The sequence below is a fragment of the Pongo pygmaeus genome, chromosome 4 (genome assembly GCF_028885625.2).
Source record: "Pongo pygmaeus isolate AG05252 chromosome 4, NHGRI_mPonPyg2-v2.0_pri, whole genome shotgun sequence".
Taxonomy (NCBI): Eukaryota; Metazoa; Chordata; class Mammalia; order Primates; family Hominidae; genus Pongo; species Pongo pygmaeus.
Window position 1 is genome coordinate 17,547,652 of NC_072377.2, and position 21,377 is coordinate 17,569,028.

The 21,377-nt window shown below is 43.5% G+C and overlaps 1 long non-coding RNA gene across 2 annotated transcripts; it reads left to right on the forward strand.

Annotated features, from left to right (window-relative positions):
* The first annotated feature begins 1,031 nt into the window (after positions 1-1,031).
* On the forward strand, positions 1,032-20,541 carry LOC129036727 (uncharacterized). Of its 2 annotated transcripts, none has more exons than XR_008502633.2 (3): positions 1,032-1,373; positions 14,169-14,318; positions 20,446-20,541. It is a non-coding gene; the product is annotated as an uncharacterized LOC129036727 (long non-coding RNA). The 2 variants fall into 2 exon arrangements; XR_008502634.2 differs by having other exon boundaries at positions 1,032-1,341.
* The last annotated feature ends 836 nt before the right edge of the window (positions 20,542-21,377 follow it).

Consider the following 21,377-nt stretch of genomic DNA (forward strand, 5'->3'; position numbering starts at 1 on the left):
AATTTATAGTTAAAACCATCTTTTAAAATTTCCCACCAACATAGCTTTCTTTGCGATGATAGTTCTATTTCTGAGAAAGAGCAGGCACAACTGCTGAATTCCAGATGTCAGAACATGAAATGGGCTCCAAAAATGGCAGCCAGGGCTACCCTATGAGTTGGCAGTTCTCACAGAGAAGTCCTTGGAGAAGTTAAAAGTGGATGTAGATGAAGAGAACGTTGTGTATTCCAGCTAACATCAGAATGGAAGCCAGAATCTATGTCACCCAAATCCTGGGCTGATGAGCTCTTGTTATACTTTATCTTGGTATTCTTCAGAATATGTCTTCCCTGGAGAAAACATAAGGTGAGGATTCAATTCCAAGGTCAAATGAGTTAGCACAAGCTCTTTTCCCTTCCTCCTTCAATACCTAGTAAATTGGTATTTTCTTTTCTTTTTTTTTTTTTTTTTCTAGAGACGGAGTCTCACTCTGTCGCCCAGGCTGGAGTGCAGTGGTGCAATCTCGGCTTACTGCAACTCCTGGGTTCAAGCAATTCTCCTATCTCAGCCTCCCAAGTAGCTGGGATTGCAGGTGTGCACTACCACACCCAGCTAATTTTTGTATTTTTAGTAGAGACAGTGTTTTACCATGTTGTCCAGGCTGGTCTCAAACTCCTGGCCTCAAGTGATCCACCTGCTTCGACCTCCCAAAGTGCTGGGATTACAGGCGTGAGCCACCGTGTCTGGCATATACATACATATATATATATATATATATATATATTGGAGCCAGGGTTTTACTGTCACCCAGGCTGGAGTGTGGTGGTGTGATCATAGCTCACTGCAGCCTCGAACTCCTGGGTTCAGGTAATCCTCCCACCTCAGCCTCCCGGAGCAGCTGGGACTACAAACACGTGCCATCAGACCTGGCTAATTTTTTGTAAAGACAGGGTTTTGCCATGTTGTGCAGGCTGGTCTCGAACTCCTGGGCTCAAGCAATCCTCCTGCCTCGGCCTCCCGAAGTGTTGGGATTACAGGCGTGAGCCACCGCACCCGGCCTGTATGATATTTTTTATAAACCAATGTTGCAGCGTCAGATCAGGTTTCCTGAAATTATCCTTGTTTGGCAGGGACACCGTTTGTAGCTCCTCAGAGCTCTGTGATGATGAAATAAAGGATGTTTCTTGGGGAGTGTTTTGGGGATTTACATCATAAAGGAGAAGGGAAGGAGCAGGATGAAGTAAGGGAGAGACGTTGAGCTGTGGCACAGTCTTAATAAAGGCCTCAGCCAGGACCTCAGGAGCTCTGAAGGCGGGATGGTCTTGCAAAGCTGACTCACTGTGGCCTCGGACCCCCACGGAGGTCAGCTATGGAATGCAGGCATCTGGAGATGGGTCTGTGACTTTGAGTGAAGAGGCTCCTTTCAATCCTTGTAGGGGATGGACTAGGAAGCTTTCATTCCTGAGGGGGAATCTGCAGAGCACTGCAGGGTTGTCTTTCCAGGACGCTTGGCTGTTTCTGGGCAGGAGAGTATTAGTTCAAACTGTTCTACACTGACTTCTGTGATGCCTCAAAGAGCACAAAGTGAACCCAATTCAGAAGTTGCTACATAGCAGATTCCTTTTCAAAATGAACACTGCACAGATAATAACAATCCTTTTAACGTCCACCTGCTGGAGACTAATTCAGTTTACTTTGATAAGGCGGGAGGGGAGGAGAGGGAGGAGGAGGATGAGGAGAATGAAGAGAGAGAGATTTTGATAGAAACAAGAGGCCTGGATTTTAAAAAAGGCAGTGCTGCCAGACTATGGGCATTGATAATTACTTTGTATATTTTCATACAACTGTATGCTGTGCATCAGTTGTTTTAAGTTTAAGTATTGCATGATGTAAGTATAAAGTTGGCCCCTGTTTGGGGAAAGTCCTTGGAGCCCTTAACGCCAGAGACAGCCTGGAATAGTGGTTCATGGCTGCCTGGCCTCCAGAGCAACTGCTCCACTCAATTTCCCCAATTCCATGACACCTGGGCTGCGTGACTGTGGGTGTTGGGTTCTCAGCATCATACCAGAAGCTGCATCAGAAGCAGGTTGGAGCTTTTCACTCCGAGGCACTGCTCAAGATGCACAATCCCTGGTTGCCTTTTCTCCCCGTAACTCATCCCCTTTACTACGTTGTCCTGTTTGGTTCATCTAGAACCTCCTGTCCTTTTTATTGTAAAGTCTTTCCCTATATCTCCAACCCACTGTAGACTGGTCAGTTGTCCTCCCATAGGGACAGTTTATTTTTAAAAACTTAGAACCATTCCTATGGGGCAGCTATTTCTCCTGCATATCCTAAATCTGGAAGGAGGAGTCAACATTGCCCTTGGTCCCCCTTCCTGTGCCTAGACATTACTTTACATCCCTTGTGTAAAATCCTCTTTGTTTTGGGTCATGTCATCTGCCTCATCTACCCAGCACCTCTGTGGAACCACCTTGTTGGTTCACGGTCTCTTTCTCTAGGTCACCACCTATGACATCTGGGGTCAATTTGACATCCATGTAGACAATCCCAAACACAGCAGCCTCTAATGCTGTTTTATCTTAGAACCAATAACATTTACCAGCCAGGCGCAGTGGCTCACGCCTGTAATCCCAGCACTTTGGGAGGCCGAGGCGGGCGGATCACAAGTTCAGGAGATCGAGACCATCCTGGCTAACATGGTGAAACCCCGTCTCTACTGAAAATACAAAAATTTAGCCAGGCATGGTGGTGGGCGCCTGTAGTCCCAGGTACTTGGGAGGCTGAGGCAAGAGAATGGCGTGAACCCGGGAGGCGGAGCTTGCAGTGAGCCAAGGTCACACCACTGCACTCCAGCCTGGGCGACAGAGCTAGACTCCGTCTCAAAAAAAAAAAAAGAACCAATAACATTTACCTCCCCTGCACTTGAGCATCCTGCACTCTTTTTAATACTCTTTTTAGCCCCAAACAGATTCACCTCTGAAAACTTCAGCAGCAACCACCCACTGTCTTGGCTGGAGTCCCCCAAAAAACAGACCCTGAAGAAGGACTCCAATACAAGTCGTTTCTATGGGAGCTAATCCCAGTGTTGGGGTGGAGGACTGAGACAAGGAAGGGAAAGGAGCTAATAAAGAGTCCAATAGCAAGCAAGTGCTCACCATGGGCAACTGGAACCATCCCCACTGGGGAACTCTGGGAGGCAGCAAGAACATCCTACCGGGGGAAGGGCAAGGAGCTGCATTAGACAGTCACTGATTCCTAACAAGTGTTGGCTGGGGGTTGCTTCTAGGGGGCATCCGGTGCCCAGAACTTCTGGCCTGGAAGGGAGTTGAGACAAAAGGAGGTTGCCGGGCATGGTAGCTCATGCCTGTAATCTCAGCACTTTGGGAGGCTGAGGCAGGTGGATCGCCTGAGGTCAGGAGTTCAAGACCAGCCTGGCCCACATAGTGAAACCCTATTTCTACTAAAAATACAAAAATTAGCTGGGCTCAGTGGCAGACACCTGTAATCCCAGCTACTTGGGAGGCTGAGACAGGAGAATCGTTTGAACCTGGGAGGCAGAGGTTGCAGTGAGCCGAGATCGTGCCATTGCCTTCCAGCCTGGGAAACAAGAGCGAGACTTTGTCTCAAAAAAAAAAAAACCAAAAACCAAAAAAACCCCAACTCCCACCCCACCCCCGGCAAAAAGCAGGTGACAGTCTGGCCAGAGTAGAGGGCATAGAGGTAGAGGCTGCCATGCAGATTTTAGGGCACATTGACAGCATCCACTTCACATGTCAATTCAGCTTTCTTAACCTGCCTTCCCCTAAACATGCTTTTTGTCTTTATCGTGGTCTCTAATCCCTTGACTTATCTATTTGCAGCTAATTATCGGCCTCCTGGGGACAATTCCATCCATATGGAGCCTGCATCTCAGAGACAATTAGAACCTCTTCCTCTCAGGCTACTCAACTTCATTGTCTCCTTGTGTTTTTTATTTTTTCCTTTTTTTTTTTTTTTTTAACCACAACTTGGTGTTTCCCAGCTAAATTCAGACTATGATAACTAGAAAGAATTGCCCACCCAGGCAAACTGGTGCCATGAAAATTAATGGAAATCTCTCTCCTCGGTTTATTTATTTATTTGGCATTCTTTTTGGTCAGGTCTTCCTTTAGTAACTCTCAGCTACAAGTCTGAACTTTTGCCCCTTCCTCAAATCACCTTCCTGATTTTACTGCTTTTATTCAGAGTCAATGACTCAGTCACTCTGGATCTGGATAGAATTGTCTACACTCACTGTCTCATTCTTCAGCTGGACTCAGCGTGACTTCTGGCTCCATTACTCTTCCATGTCAACCCAATGGACTTTTCTACTCTCATCTTTCTTCTTAGCAACATTCTTGAACATGTCCTCTTTCTGGAACTTTCTTGCCCCCTATTTTCTGACCGTAAAGCTATCTTAGTTTTCTTCCGACCTTCCTGGTCATTTCTTCTTTCCTTTTGCAGTTTCATCATCTTCTATCTAGCCACTGACTCTTTGAGCTCCTCAAGAGTCTGTCTTGGGACCTCTCCTTTCCTCCATGTTCTGTCCACAAACAATCTTATCCTATCTATGCCTACTCTTCATATCGATAATTTGGGCTTCTCCTTTGAGATCTAGTCTTATCTGGCCAACAGTCTACTTGATATCCACTCTTGAATGTCCCAAAGACACATTAAAATCAATATATCTAGAAGTAAATGCATGATCTTCCTTCCAAATCCAGGCTACCTCCAGTGTACTTCATCCTAGTAATCTACCCAATTTGGGGCAGATCCTAAATGTAGGGGACCAGCCTCAATATTCCTTCACCTTACCCTTACTGAATTTCAATAATATCTTTCTAAGTATCTTTTGAAGTTATCTTCTCTTTCAGTTCTCACCACTGTCACCTTTTCTGAGCTATAGTCATCTCTTTCCAGGGTTTACCAAAATAGCCTCACTAGCCTACTTTGTCCCCTCTGGATTCCTCTGGTCCATTCTCCAGGCTGCGGCTAAAGTCAACTTTCTGAAAATGTATAAAATACAAATGTGATCACGTGAGCTCAGCTCCCTACCCTTTTTAAAACTCATCAATGACTTCCTAGCACTTTACTATTAAGATGAGCTTTTATGGGATGTCCTGTAAGATCCTACCTTGTCTGGTTCTACTAATGTCTCCAGGTTCATCTTTTGTCACGCTCCACCTCACTCTTTTGCTCCGGTCACACTATCTTTTGATCCAAGGACTTCCAGTACTCCCTGCTTCCACAGGGCCGTTGCATATGCCAAGCCTTCTTCCTGTCTTTCTCTTCTCGTTGACTCTAACTTGTGAATTGAAATCATGCCACTTCATCAATGCTAAGTTCTCCTTGTGCCAATAAGGGTTTGACTTGTGCTGAAAAAGAGTTTATAGTGAGGGGAATTAACGTATTCAGAGAGGAAGGCTTTGCTGACACCTGAGTAGGCCAATTCTTCTTACTATAAACTCTTATTGAACCATGTAATTTGACATAGCATCTATCACAGTTGCAATTTAGCATTTACTTATATGGGCATTTGATTAACACCTGCCACACTCCCAGCTTTTAAGTTCCAGGAGGACAAGGATGGTGCCTGTTGTGCCAGGGTATTTTGTAGGTGCTCAGAAAATAGTGACCAAAAGAATGACTTAATGAATCAATGATTTATTTTCTATTTTTTAGAGAAAAAAAGTTCCTAGGTGTGAATGCCTTCTTTTTCTAACCTAGACTTGCAGTTTCAGGGATCTGAGTGAAGACTACGATCTTTTTTTTAAATTTATTTTTTATTTATTTATATTTTTTTGACAGGGTCTCACTCTGTCACGCAGGCTGGAGTGGAGGGGCGTAATTGCAGCTCACTGCAGCCTCGATGTACTGGGCTCAAGCAATCTTCCCATCTCAGCTCCCCGAGTAGCTGGGACTACAGGTGCATACCACCACACCTGGCTAACTTTTGTATTTTTGTAGAGACAGGGTTTTGCCATGTTACCTAAGTTGGTCTTGAACTCCTAGGCTCAAACAATCAACCTGCCTCAGCCTCCCAAAGTGTGGGGATTACAGGCGTGAATCACTGCATCCAGCCCAACTATGCTCTTAACCATATCCCCTCCCTGATCTCACACTGATGATTACATCTTTCTCATATTTCATTCTCTCCCTCTTGCCTTATTCCTTTCTTGCATCCATTAATATTTCAGGTTTCATTAGAAAAATACCTTCCTCAACTTTACATCTTGTCATTTTTCCTTTACAAATGCCCCAGAATAAGTAGCTCATAGTAACTATCTCCTTTTTTCATTTTCATTGTGCTCTTAGCTACTCTTGTGACTCTTACCTTAAGAACAAATCTTGCTCTTGAACTCCAGACACTAAATAAACAACTAGTGCTTCAATATATTTACTTGCATGTTTTCAAGACTCCTATAATTCAACCTATTATTTCTCTCATCCAAGTACTGACCAGGCTAGACCCTGCTTAGCTTCCAAGATCAAGCAGGTGTTCAAAGTGGTATGGTTATAGACAACCAATTATTTCTCCTCCAAACTTACTTCTCCTCCTGTATGCCTTTAGAACAGGTAAAAGTACTATCCTGTACTCACTTACCAAAGCTACGGCACTGATGGTTACCCTGGTCTCTTTGAGCTACTTCCCATCCCAGTAAGTCGCCTTACCCCATCTCTTGTGTTTTTTAAATGTTTCTGGAATGTCTACAGAAATCAGTATGGATACTCATCTTTAGCTCTTGGACTATGATGAGAGCGTCTGAGTGGTCTCCCAGGTCAGCCTGGCTCCAGTTTCTCCCGTATTTACACTGCTAGGGGAATCTTTCTAAAACAGAAATCTGTTCTTGTGCAACCCTTTCCCCCCAGGCCTCAGCCCTCGCATAGGCGCCCCAAACTGTCTGATTCATTGGCATAGCATGCATGTCCCCAAACGGTTATGTCTTCAGCTTCACCTCCAGCTGCCCCTTCCTTATCCCCTTTGATCTAGATGCTTCCCAGTCCTTGCTCGTCTCATAATGTCAGAATGTTGGACTGTTTCATGCTTCTGTGCCTTTTCCCAAGCAGCTGCCTCTCCACTGGCCATCCTCCCTAGATCTTTGGAAGAATGGAGGACCTCCACCTGTGGTTCACGATCTTAGGTCAGTGACTACTTGTTTTGTACAGCTATCCCTGGCCTCCCCACCTACAACTGACTGCTCTATCTACTGTGCTCCCAGTGTACCTCGTACACATTCTATTAGAGCTCCTGCTGCCAGAGCTGCTGCATAGGGTTGTTCAGGTTGTGAACTGCACAACTCTAAGGACCTTGTTCACGAAATGATGCATAGTGAAGACAGTCATATATTGTGGCCCTGCTTTTTGGACTGTTTTTCCTTTCTTTGCTCTTAAGAATCATAGGAATGGGGAAGAAGGCATGAAAAGGTTAAGAATGTAACATGTGGAATCTATGTGTGTGGAAATGCTACATAACTCAAGAGGAATGAGGGACAAAGAGAGGGATCTATGCTGAATCAGGATGGTTCTGTGTGTGATGCAGGAGCTTCAGAGAGAAGCCTATGTGCTGTGCTTAGGTGGTAAATTGTTCAAGAGGCATGGCAAGAAAAGGCTGGCTCAGTGTGGCAGACAGCACTAGAGGAGGAAGAGTGGGAAGGATGTAAGCCGACTGTTTAAACAAAAATGATCAAAACACAATTGGCCACTGAGAAGGGAGTGGAGGCTCCTTCATTTCTTCCTGGGGTTGGGACTGGTGTTGGCAGTGAGGATCTCTCAAGTAAATCTCCTCCCAGGACTGTTTCCTGCCATGCATGGATGGGGACAATCACTGCCAGAGCTTGAGTGGGTCACTTGCTTATATGCTTGTCCCCACTAGGCTGAGAGCTTCATTAGGGCCAGGGATTGAGACTTTTGATCTTAAATCACCAGCATCTTACATGGTACTTTGATCCACTATGGGCCCTCCACATCCTTCCTAGCCAGAGGGGACAGAGGAAAGAAAACGGAGTTTGTGGACTTCAACAAAATCACAATAATAATAACAGTCAACATGAATATAGTCCCATGAATATAGTTTACCATGTGCCTGGCACCTTTTTTTTGTTTTTGTTTTTGTTTTTGTTTTTTTGAGATGGAGTCTCACTCTGTCACCAGGCTGGCATGCAGTGGCGCAATCTTGGCTCACTGCAAGCTCCGCCTCCCGGGTTCAAGCAATTCTTCTGCCTCAGCCTCCTGAGTAGCTGGGACTACAGGCGTGCACCATCATGCCTGGCTAATTTTTTTATTTTTAGTAGAGACGGGGTTTCACCATGTTGGCCAGGATGGTCTCGATCTCTTGACCTTGTGATCCACCCGCCTTGGCCTCCCAAAGTGCTGGGATTACAGGCGTGAGCCACCCCTTGCTGGGCACCTTTCTAAGTGCCTTATCTATATCAGCTAATTTTAGCCTTGTATGTAGGAATTATAATAATTCTCATTTCACAGCTAAGGAAACTGATGCTAGAGACATTAAAGCACCTGCCCAAGATGATACAGCTAATACGTAGTGGAGGCAGGATTCAAGCACATGGAGTCTGTCTCTGGAGCCTGTCCTTTACAAGGCTGTTCTGTGCGCCACCTATTGTGATGGCAGTTTTAATCTGAAGAGAGGTTGAGCATTTTAAATGAGGCTTCTGTGCACTTCGTGCCTTGGATTCAAGTGGGTTTTTTCTTATTTTCTCCTTTGAGAAAATGTATTTATTTATTTTTGTGCCTTGGAAACCTCTATTTGTTGTTGTTTTGCTGTTATTGTTGTTGTTTCTTGTTTTTGAGACAGGGTCTCACTCTGTCACCCAGGCTGGAATGCAGTGGCACTATCAAGGCTCACTATAGCCTTGACTGCCTGGGTTCTGGTGACCTCATACCTCAGCCTCCCGACGGTTGGGACTATAAGCATGTGCCACCATGCCCGGCTAATTTTTGTATTTTTTGTAGAGATGAGGTCTCACGATGTTGCTCAGGCTGGTCTCCGACTCCCGGGATCCAGCAATCCTCCTATTTCAGCCTCCCAAAGTGTTGGGATTACAGGTGTAATCCATGAACCGCTGTGCTTGGCTTCCACTCTTTTTTTTGTTTCGACGTTGCTGCTGGGGAGACGCGGCTAGGAGCTACCTACCTTCCCATCTCGGAGAACACCTGGGGTTTTCTGGGTAACATGTTTTAAAGATTTAGTATAAGATTTTCTCTTTTCATGTGTTGTAAGGACAGTAGATGAAACTTATTTTTCTCTAGCTATGCTTTTAAAATTTTTCTTCTTTGCCTTTTGTGAATTCAGCCATTTTAAAATTTGGTTCTACTTTGTCATCTCACCCCAGAGTCAAATAATTGTATTTCTTCCAGAAACATTCATAATTTAATTTTTCTTTTAACTTAGCTGTGTTTCTCTCACCTGTGGAGAAACTCGAAACACTTAGTTATAATATAAAGTCTGTGAGTCTGAAGTTTTCTGGTAAAAGACAAAAAAAATTCACACCTGGCTTGCATTTGATGAGGATTCCACACGTTTCATCATTTTCTTTGAATTCCCCCTGGGAGTTTAAATATATACATGTTAGTATTTTTGTAGTGCACGTTAATAAATGAGAGCTTTGATTTTTTCTTATTGCAGCTCTGAGGGAAAAAACAGGCATGGCAGTTAACATGCCCTGTAGCAACAACTATGGCCAGTTTCTTTTTTTTTTTTTTTTTGAGATGAAGTCTCGCTCTGTCGCCCAGGCTAGAGTGCGGTGGCGCGATCTTGGCTCACTGCAATCTCTGCCTCCTGAGTTCAAGCGATTCTCCTGCCTCAGCTTCCCGAGTAGCTGGGATTACAGGCACGGGCCACCACGCCCCGCTAATTTTTGTATTTTTAGTAGAGATGGGGTTTCACCATGTTTGCCAGGCTGGCCTTGAACTCCTGATGTTAAGTGATCCACCCACCTCAGCCTCCCAAAGTGCTGGGATTACAGGTGTGAGCCACCACACCCGCCTCATTTTTGGATTTAGATCTTAAAGAAGATTTAGGGTTTTGTGTGTGTGTGTTTGACAGGATCTTGCTCTGCTGACCAGGATAGAGTACCATGGCACACTCATAGCTCACTGTAACCGTGAATTCCTGCGGCTCAGTGGAGCCTCTTGCTTCAGCCTTCTGAGTAGCTGGGACTACAGGCATGCACCACCATGCCCGGATAATTTTTTAATTTCATTTTTTGTAGAGATAGGATGTCACTATGTTGCCTAGGCTGGCCTTGAGCTTCTGGGCTCGAGCAATCCTCCAGCTTCAGCCTCTCTGAATGCTGGGATTACAGGCATAAGCCACTGTGCCCTGACAAAATATTTAGTTTAAAATCATTCCTCTCTGTCCCCACCCCTAGGTGTTTTCCAATTATGTAGGTGGTTGGCCTGAGGATGTGAATGCCGGCCTGTGCTACTCTTCTTAAAGGTCTTGTCTTCCTGAAGGCATGCTAGATTCTCAGATTTCTTCTCTTCTAAAAATAGAACAGTGTGCTCTTACAAGAATTTAACCTACACTTACATGTTAGGAATGAAAAGTCCGGGCCGAGCGTGGTGGCTCACGCCTGTAATCCCAGCACTTTGGGAGGCCGAGGCGGGTGGATCATGAGATCAAGAGATCGAGACCATCCTGGCCAACATGGTAAAACCCTGTCTCTACTAAAAATACAAAAATTAGCTGGGTGTGGTGGCATGTGCCTGTAATCCTAGCTACTCAGGAGGCTGAGGCAGGAGAATCACTTGAACCCGGGAGGCAGAGATTGCAGTGAGCCAAGATCGGGCCACTGCACTCCAGCCTGGCAACAGAGTAAGACTCCGTCTCAAAAAAAAAAAAAAAGAATGAAAAGTCCATGGATTTCTGCCCTTAGTTCTCTCTAAATTGTATTTAGTTTGATTTTAAAAGGCCCAAAAAAAGATGCATGGTGTTAAAATTTCAGTTTCAGAACTTGGGATTTGGTATATTTTCAGGGATAGGAATAGAACCCCATTTCCTAAGAGTTTATAAAGAGTTGAGTAACAGTATTTTTCTAGGATTAAGTGAAGTCCTGTTTGGAAGTAAGTTTGTGAATTAACTATGAATTAGGTATGGCTGGGTTTCTAATATAGGGTATTCCAGTCAATTGAGTCTATAAATCACTTATACTTGTCAAGCCACATGTCTCAATTTCTAGTTTGGAAAATATGGTCGCTATATTAGTTTACTAGGGTTGCCGTAACCAAAAACCACAAACTGTGTGGCTTAAGCAATAAAAATCTATTTCTCACAGTTATGGAGGCTGAAAGTCCAAGATTAAGGTGTTGGCAGGTTCGGTTTCTTCTGAAACTGCTCTTTGACTTACAGATCATTACATTTCCTCTATGTCCTCACATGGTCTTCTGTGTCTGTGTCCTGATATTCTTTTCTTATACAAACACCAGGCATGTCAGATTAGAGCCCAATATAAGACTTCATTTTACTTTAATTACTTCTTTTTTTCTTTTTTGTTTTTGAGACAGAGTCTTGCTCTGGCTCCAGGCTGGAGTGCAGTGGTGCGATCTCGGCTCACTGCAACCTCCACCTCCCAGGTTCAAGCTATTCCCCTGCCTCAGCCTCCCAAGTAGCTGGGACTACGGGCATGCACCACCACACCTGGCTAATTTTTTTTGTATTTTTAGTAGAGACGGGGTTTCACCCTGTTGGCCAGGATGGTCTCGATCTCCTGACCTCGTGATCTGCCTGCCTCAGCCTCCCAAAGTGTTGGGATTACAGGCGTGAGCCACCACACCCAGCCTAATTACTTTTTTAAAGGCCTGTACTAGTCTGTTCTGTTCTCACGTTGCCATTAAGAACTACCTGAGACTGGGTAACTTATAAAAAGAAGTTTAATTGACTCACTGTTCTGAAGGCTATACAGCAGGCATGGCTGGGGAGGCCTCAGGAAGCTTACAATTATGGTGGAAGGTGACAGGGAGGCAGGCACGTCTTCACATGGCTGGCGGGAGAGAGGGAGGGTGAAGGGAGAGGTGTTACACACTTTCAAGCAACTATATCTCCTGTGAACTCTGTCATGAGACAGCACTGGGGGGATGGTGCTAAACCATTAGAAACCACCCACATAATCCAATCACCTCCCACCAGGCCCACCTCTAACACTAGGGATCACAATTCAACGTCAGATTTGGGTGGAGACACAGCCAAACCATATCAAGGCCCTATCTCCAAATATAGTTATAATCTGAGGCACTGCAGGTTAGGGCTACAATATATGAATTGTGATGAGTGGGACATAATTCAGCCCATAACAGTCCCTGTGGGACTGGTCATATTGTAGCCTCCAGTGAACTTGAACTTTTTTGGGTCATTATGGCCCTACTCAATGTGGCTTAAGAACACTTAAGAACAATGACAACCTCAAGGGGTTGACACATTACTTGATACTATGAAAGAATAATAAGTATTTTAATCCCAGAAAAAATAAAAATAACTATAATAATATAAATAAAATAATATTATATAATAAACATAAGAAGCCCAAGTGCCTCTAGATAATAAATAGCTTAGGCTAAAAACAGAATATTAGGTTACCAACTAGAATAAATGACATTTCACTACTTATTAATTAATTAAAGTTTGTTAAGTGATCCGTTAATATTTTTTCATCACCCATTATAAGGCAAGCACTTTGCTTTGCTAGGAGAAATGAATATCTTCTGCCTCCTGTTTCTGAGGAGTTCGTAGTCCAGAATCTCATCCAGATATAGCGGGATCACATATCTGAGGCAACCAGATGTCCACTGGGCTATCTGCCACTCTCTTCTTAGATCTAAATCATATGTGCTCAAACTCCTTGTCCATCAGACAGTGAAAGTTCAATGAGTTTGCCAAAATTTCTGGATATTCCTATTACATTCCCAGTCACCTCTGTTTTCTGCTTCCAGCTTCTGCTGAATTTTTGTTCTCCACTCTCTGTCCTGCAGCTGTTCCTTCCTTTTTCCCATGGAGTCAACACAAATGTGGGACACAACCCTGGACTGTTTGCTCTTTCCATGAAAATACAATGCACATGATGCAGCTCTCTGTGGTAAAGTTTTGCTGGCAATTTGATGACAAGGAAGGCGTACTGCAGAACCATAGATCAATAAACTTGAATAACAGATTCCCCTATACTTCAAACTGTTACTTGGGGGTTTCCACCAACTCTAATTTCATTCTATTTTTTTTTTTTTTTTTGAGACAGAGTCTCTCTGTGTCACCCAGGCTCCAGTGCAGTGGCGTGATCTTGGCTCACTGCAACCTCCACCTCCTGGGTTCAAGTGATTCTTGTGCCTCAGCCTCCTGAGTAGCTGGTACTACAGGAGCATGGCACTGTGCCTGGCTCATTTTTGTATTTTTAATAGAGACAGGGTTTCACCATGTTGCCCAAGGCTGGTCTTGAACTCCTGACCTCAGGCGATCCACCTGCCTCGGCCCCCCAAAGTGCTGGGATTACAGGCATGAGCCGTGCCTGGCCTCCACCACTATTGTGATGAGGACTCTTTCTGCACTCCCTGTTCCTGCTCCTTTTCCTTCTCTCCTCTTTTTCCTCCATTCTCCGCTTTCCCTTACCTCCCTCATTCCATCCATCGAATTCTCTTTTATTAATTAAGCAAAGCTGCTGAACTCTATTTTGGTAGTTTGCTTCCAAATTCCATCCTTAAGACCTCATCTTCTGCCCCTTATACATAGTTTCATCCCCAAGGTGAAATGCTAGAGCTAGCTAGGAAAAATGAGCTTTCTGAACTAGATACTCATGCAAAGCCATGAAATGTTTGCATCTAAGCAACATAAACAAAAAGATTTGTACAAATTCTGTGGAAATTTAGGATAAGACGTGAACGTCCTGTAGCCATTTCTGCAAATGTTTGAGCCTTGTCACATGAGGAGGTGACTCTTTCACAGGATCTTGAAGCATGAGAAGGAAGGAGGACCCCCACCCTCACCCATTCTATGTGGAGGGAGTAGTGTAAGGGGATGAAGAACAAATGGCTGGAGCGCACAGTCCTAGCGGTAGAAGACTGGGAAGTAAAGGGAAGAAAGAGGCTGTGGCTAAATTTCTGATAGCCAGTGTAGGTTTGAATGGCAAAGCTTCAATTAGAGTTTTTATTTGTTTCATCTTTAACAGAATTTTCTGCAAAAGGCAGAGGCAGCTGACATCTTCAAAAGAAGTTTAAGCCGTTCTGCAGCAAAACCGCAGCAGCTCTATTACATCGAAACAGAAGGATAATGGGAGGGAAATTCCTTTGGGTTCTTTGCTTGCTTATCAAGAGGACATGTAAGTCTCACAGGTTTTCCTGGATTCCTGGTTTCTAAGGAACATATCTAAAGAAAAAAACGTATCTAAAGGATACATTTTTATTAAAAAGGCAAAATCATGATTTTCATGAAAATGAACATGTGTAAAAGCTTTTATTTGCACTTTGGGAGGCTGAGGAGGGCGGATCCCGAGGTCAGGAGATCGAGATCATCCTGGCTAACACGGTGAAACCCCATCTCTACTAAAAATACAAAAAATTAGCTGGGCGCAGTGGCGGGCACCTGTAGTCCCAGCTACTCGGGAGGCTGAGGGAGGAGAATGGCGTGAACCCGGGAGACGGAGCTTGCAGTGAGTGGAGATTGCGCCACTGCACTCCAGCTTGGGCGACAGAGCGAGACTCTATCTCAAAAAAAAAAAAAAAAAAAAAAAAAGCTTTTATTTAACTCACTAATTAATAAGATAACTAGTAAGATGTTACAACTGATTCAAAGGAAAATTCAAATAACACACACATATTTAGGCAATCAGGAATGCTAAAATGAATCTTAAAAATGGATGCAAAACTGGTCAATGTTCATATGGCAGTATTATTGGTTGTATTCCAGTGAAAAAAATTCATTTGCATTTCTGTGAACAAGAATCATTTGCATTATCTTTAGTTTTCTACAACGTAGAGAGTTGTAAAATAGCTCAAAGACAATGAAAACTGCAGGCCCTTGTAGAATCAGATAATCTTGAAGGGTATGCTACCCAGGAGACACCTGTAAGTTTATTTATAAGTTGCCCATTCAACATCTTTCACAAGTTGTCCTTACCTTAGTAAATAGGCAGATCATATGGGCCTGCCTTGATGAAATTAGAAGAGTGAAGTTTTCTGGCTTTTCTCCACTTTGGGGTCAAGTAGTTTGCTCAGAGTTTTCAAGTGGTTGACACAGAATGATACTTTATCTGGGACAGGAACCATCCCATTCTCCCCTCCTGAACTTCCTTTTGTGAAGCTTCTCCTCCTCTATGTTCTTAGTGTTCTGGTTCCTTTGCTTTGATCAGTGATTTTTTTTTTTTTTTTTTGAGACGGAGTCTCGCTCTGTAGCCCAGGCTGGAGTGCAGGGGTGTGATCTCGGCTCACTGCAACCTCCGCCTCCTGGGTTCAAACAATTCTCCTGCCTCAGCCTCCTGAGTAGCTGAGACTACAGGAAATTTTTATATTTTTAGTAGAGATGGGGTTTCACCATGTTGGCCAGGATGGTCTTGATCTCTTGACCTCTTGACCCACCCGCCTCGGCCTCCCAAAGTGCTGGGATTACAGGCGCCCAGCCTGATAGGTGATTTTTACTTAGCATTGTAGATATTTCTTCCCTGAATCTTATCACCATCAGCTCATGCCTTTCTCTGTCATTATGTTGGGCAGGTCACAAAAGCAAATGTAGATCAATTACATGCTCTAGAAGAGTAACACAAATAGCCTTCTTCTATAACAGTTATACATACTATGATTTATTTTCACTATCAATATTTCCATAACACCATGTAACTAGAAGTAGAGTCATGACAAAATAGGTGAAAAAGCCTTTAATGATTTGAGGAATTTTTGCTACTTCTTTTACAATAGCAGTCAAAAATGCCAGTCTGAGGAGTTTGAATTTAATCCTGTGATCCAGTGATCCCAAATGGGCTGTGTCTTCTCAAAAGATGCAAAAGGTAATCCAGTTGGGAATGGGCAAATATATTACAACTACTTGAATTTTATCTCATACTTTCATTAAAATTTAGTTTTTAAATTTATCTGCAGTAAAATTGAGTTTTTTTTAATTGGTGTATAGTTTTCTGGATTTTAACACAAACATATAAGTTATTGCAACCTATTATAATAACATCACTATAATCAGGACATACAACAGTTTCATTATCCCTCCTCAATGACACAAGAGATCATGACACACTTTTTTTTGTTTTTGTTTTTTGAGACGGAGTCTCGCTCTGTCGTCCAGGCTGGAGTGCAGTGGCACGATCTCGGCTCACTGCAAGCTCTCCCTCCTGGGTTCACACCATTCTCTTGCCTCAGCCTCCCAAGTAGCTGGGACTACAGGCACATGCCACCATGCCTGGCTAATTTTTTGTATTTTTAGTAGAGATGGGGTTTCACCATGTTAGCCAGGATGGTCTTGATCTCCTGACCTCGTGTTCCGCCCACCTCGACCTCCCAAAACGCTGGGATTACAGGCATGAGCCACCGCTCCTGGCCCATGCCACACTTTTAAATTTATATTTGTATATATATAATTTTACAATATGCAAAATATATTAGCAAAGTAATGCATGTTTATAATTTTTAAATAATCCCATTTTAGAGGTGTGTGCTCAAATGTTTTTACTAAGAGAGGCATATGGATATCAGCTAAACTTTTGTTTAAGAAGATAATTAGGCAACTGAGCTAAAACAGAGAACCTGGAGGTTGGTGGACAAAGTAGGAGATGATTGTAATTCCTCAAGCAAGACATGCTGAAGGCCTAGACTAATGAGTGTCAGAGGAGGAAAGATGGATTTCAAAGACTTCTCTGAGGCGGGGTTGAGGAAGTGTTGGTAAATAGATGTGAGCATGAAGGAGAGGGAGAAATTCAGTTTAAATGTCAGATTTGCTATGTGGAAAGCAGGGTTGGTGGTGATAGCATTCATGGGGAACTTGACTGACTATAGAAGGCAGAGCTGATTTATGAACTGGGGAGAAACCATGATGTCATGATTTACATGATTTCATGTAAATGATGTGGAATAGTTTGGGTGATGGGATGCATATTGGAATTACCTTTTGGATTTATGGTAGATTATTCTAGCCAGTTGGAGCCGGTAAAAGATGCCTAGGCTCGTTTCCTATCTGTCATATAATCACCTCACACTCCTGGAAATGGGCTTTAAAAGGGACATTTCTTAATCCTCCTGAAAAATTGTAGTTCAGACTTTGGCCAATTAAACCTCAGGGGTGCTCTCTATTGGAAAACCACTTGGCACACGGCAGTCAAGAACTGCTGTTAGTGGGCAGTGCCTGTTCTATCTTAACTCCTTCCCTGCTGAGAGGTCAGTGGGACTCCAGCAAAGGCCTGGATATGCACGAAAAAGGATGAGGGGTGAGGATGGAGAGGTGCATCTGTTCATCTGAGCAGACCCCTGTTTAGCTCTATAGCCAGGTCTGAGAATATCATGGGCAAAAAAGGAAACCCAGAAGGGCCTTGAGCTTATTTTAAAGTCAAAGTGAAAGACTATAGGGAGAGTCTTAATTATGAGTTGATACCATTTCAGAAACTTTTCTCTTGTAGCCCTTTTGAGCAGTGGTCTCTCATGTTACAGGGGAGGCCTGTACCCCTAAAAGTATGCAAGAAAATTGGATACAGATGTATTCTTTAATCTGAAAAAAAATAAAGAAGACACTAAGCTTTACTGATACTTATACATGACTGAGAGCAAGCAGTACACATGTAGAGGTGATAAATAAGTGTCATACTGGGGATGCCTGGTCAGAAATCTTTTACTGATAGGACCACATGACCCAAAAAGTTTGGACTTTAGTGGTGTATCAGAGAGATGAGAAGCAGGCAGGCTAGATAGAAGCGGATAGGTTTTTGCAGATGAGAGGAGAGGGGGCAGTCGGGACAGTGAGATAAAGAGGAAGAGGCAAAGGGGATGGTATTTAGGAGGTAAATTCTACAGGACTTGGTGACTGATGATTGATGAATTTTGAGTGAATCTTTGATAAGACACCCCTCCATGAAAAACAATTTTGTCTTCTTAGTGCTTCTAGAGACCTGCCATCATTTCTATGATGGCAAAATTATCTACCTAGTTATTTGTCAGTCTTTTTCCTCTCTCCAAATGCCTTTGGAGTTGTATCCCCAGTAATTTAGTGGATACTAAATACATGTTGCTATGTGAATATTACATGAAATGTTTTAACAGCTCAAAAAATGGAAGATAAACTTTTTTTTTTTTTTTTCCTGAGATAGAGTCTTGATCTGTTGCCCAGGCTGTAGTGCAGTGGTGAGATCTCAGCTCACAGCTCACTGCAATTTCCACCTCCCGGCGTCAAGCGATTCTCCTGCCTCAGCCTCCTGAGTAGCTGGGACTACAGGCGTGTGCCACCATGCCTGGCTGATTTTTATATTTTTAGTAGAGATGGGGTTTCCCCATGTTGGCCAGGCTGCTCTCAAACTCCTGACCTCAGGTGATCCACCCACCTCGGTCCCAAAGCGCTGGGATTATAGGTGTGAGCCACCGCACCTGGCCTAAGAAACATTTTTGAATTAGAGAGTGTTCTTGGCTAGACTCTGTGGCTCATGCCTGTAATCCCAGCACTTTGGGAGGCCAAAGAGGCAGGATTGCTTGAGCCCAGGAGTTCAAGACCAGCCTGGGCAACATGGCAAGACCCTGTCCATACAAAAGATTTTAAAAATTAGCTGAGTGTGGTGGTGCGTGTCTATGGTCCCAACTACTGGAAGCTGAGGCAGAAGGGTCACTTGAGCCTGGGAAGTTGAGGCTGCAGTGAGCCATGTTTGTGCCACTGTACTCCAGCCTGGGTGACAGAGCAAGAATCTGTCTTAAAAAAAAAAAAAAAAGAGAGAGAGAGAGTGTTTCATACAATTGTAGGTTTTTATTTCAATAAAATAATCATGCATTATGATATGACGTGGACTCAGGGATCTTAACACCAGCCTTAGGATTCTGTATTACAATTTGGAAATTACTAGGGATTTGTCAATGACTACTGTTTGAAATTTACATGGTGATAAAGGACATTATTTTACTACCTGCAAGTATAAGAGTCAACATTAACCATGAAAGTTATTTTCTCCTTACGAAAATATAAAAGTCAAAATTAGCCATAAAAGTTATTTCCAAAGCATTTCCTTTTGAACGTGCAAGGAATGCTGACTATTCAACAAACAGTAGTTGCATAAAGAAGATTTTTGGTCCCATGATCTGGCTGAAGCTGTGCACAAACAGCTGCTTATCTCATGAATGGAATTTCCTGTTAATATTCTTGCAGGCTAATTGTTCATCAAAAGTACAACAAATGTCAACAAACATCAGAAACGTGTTACATCTTAATATTTAAGAGACAGCAGAAATAGTTCAGATGTTTAACTTGGTTGAGCTTAAAAGGCAAGAGTGCAATCTTTAGCTCTTGTCACAAACTAGTCTTGACGGGATTAATGCTATTCACATAAACCATTTGTTTTAAATGCCCTCTTTCGTGTTAATTTACAACAACATATGGCTTAAGATAGCACAGGATAAGGGAAGAAACAAAACTGTAACTTCAAACAGTACAGTTGAAAGCACCTTTGTTCTGAATGGATTTCATAGACTTTTCATCCCAACTACATATGGAAATAAATTTTCTTAGAATAAAAATGCTTCAAATGGACTCTTAGGCTGGGCGTGGTGGCTCACGCCTGTAATCCCAGCCCTTTGGGAGGCCGAGGCAGGAGGATCACTTAAGGTCAGGAGATCAAGACCATCCTGGCCAACATAGTGAAACTCCGTCTCTACTGAAAATACAGAAATTAGCTGGGCATGGTGGTGCATGCCTGTAATCCCAGCTACTTGGGAGGCTGAGGCAGGAGAATCGCTTGAACCCAGGAGGTGGGGGTTGCAGAGAGCTGAGATCACACCACCGCACTCCAGCTTGGGTGACAGAGCAAGACTCCATATAAAAAAAAAAAAAAAGAAAAAAGAAAAAAGACTCTTAAATCCCATGGCAGCAACCACAAAGACATCCACTTGTTTCAGTGAGAGGTGGGTTTCCTAGGGTGGAGGTCCCAGAATTAGGAAGTAATATCACCAGACCACCAGGGTTCTATCAGAGGTGAAATTTAGAATCAGTAGAAACTTCCTGAAACACAGACAACAGATTTTTTTTTTAAAGCATTTCCAGGTTTTTGTCTTTTTTTCTCTCAGTGAAAGTAGCATTTTGCACTGAGGTGTCAATTCAGGAACTGTTTCAGGAAGGTGCTCAGGGAAGATATTTTAGTACAACACTCCGGCCTCCTTCATAATACTAATCACGCCCTATTTTCCTTTCCTTAGCCCTAACAAACTCAGAGTGCTGAAACACTGGAAGCCAGCTACAGGTCTTTTTCCTTTCTCTTCTAGATGGTTTGCATCTTGTTCCTCTTTCAGACACAGGTGAAAATGGAAGTTTCTAGAAACTGGAGTTTCCTTCTCATCTTGTTGGCATCTTCCCCTGGGGAGAGGGATAATACCTTCACAGGTACTGGGAGCCACTTTTTGGCTTATAAGGAGGGAAGTTTAGTTAGCCCCACCTCTGCCGTCTTGTCTATTCCTGTACGGTTTTAGGCAGGAAATGTCTCCACTGGATATTTGTGTTTAGTCTTTTTTTTTTTTTTTTTTGAGAGAGAGTCTAGCTCTGTTTCCTGGGCTGGAATGCAGTGGCACGATCTCAGCTCACTGCAGCCTCCGCCTCCTGGGTTCAAGTGATTCTCCTGCCTTAGCCTCCTGAGTAGCTGGGACTACAGGCACGTGCCACTATGCCTGGCTAATGTTTGTATTTTTTTTGGTAGAGATGGGGTTTTGCCATGTTGGCCAGGCTGGTCTTGAACTCCTGGCCTCAAGTGATTTACCAGCCTCGGCCTCCCAAAGTGCTTGGGATTATAGGTGCAAGCCACTGCACCCAGCCCTGGCTAATTTTTTTAAAAAGTTTTTTTGTAGGTTGGATACAGTGGCTCAATCCTGTAATTCCAGCACTTTGGGAGGCAGAGGCAAGAGGAACACTTGAGACCAGGGGTTCGAGACCAGCCTGGGTAACATGGTGAAACCCTGTCTTTACTAAAAATACAAAACATCTTGGATCTCTTGAGCTTGGGAGGTCGAGGCTACGGTGAGCTGTTATCATGTCGCTGCACTCTGGCCTGGGTGGCAGAATGAGACCCAGTCTCAAAAAAAAAAAAAAAAAAAAAATACACACACACACACACACACGTGTAGAGACAGGGTTTTGCCATGTTGCCCAGGCTGTCTCGAACTCCTGGGGCTCAAGCACTCTGCTCACCTCAGCCTCCCAAAGT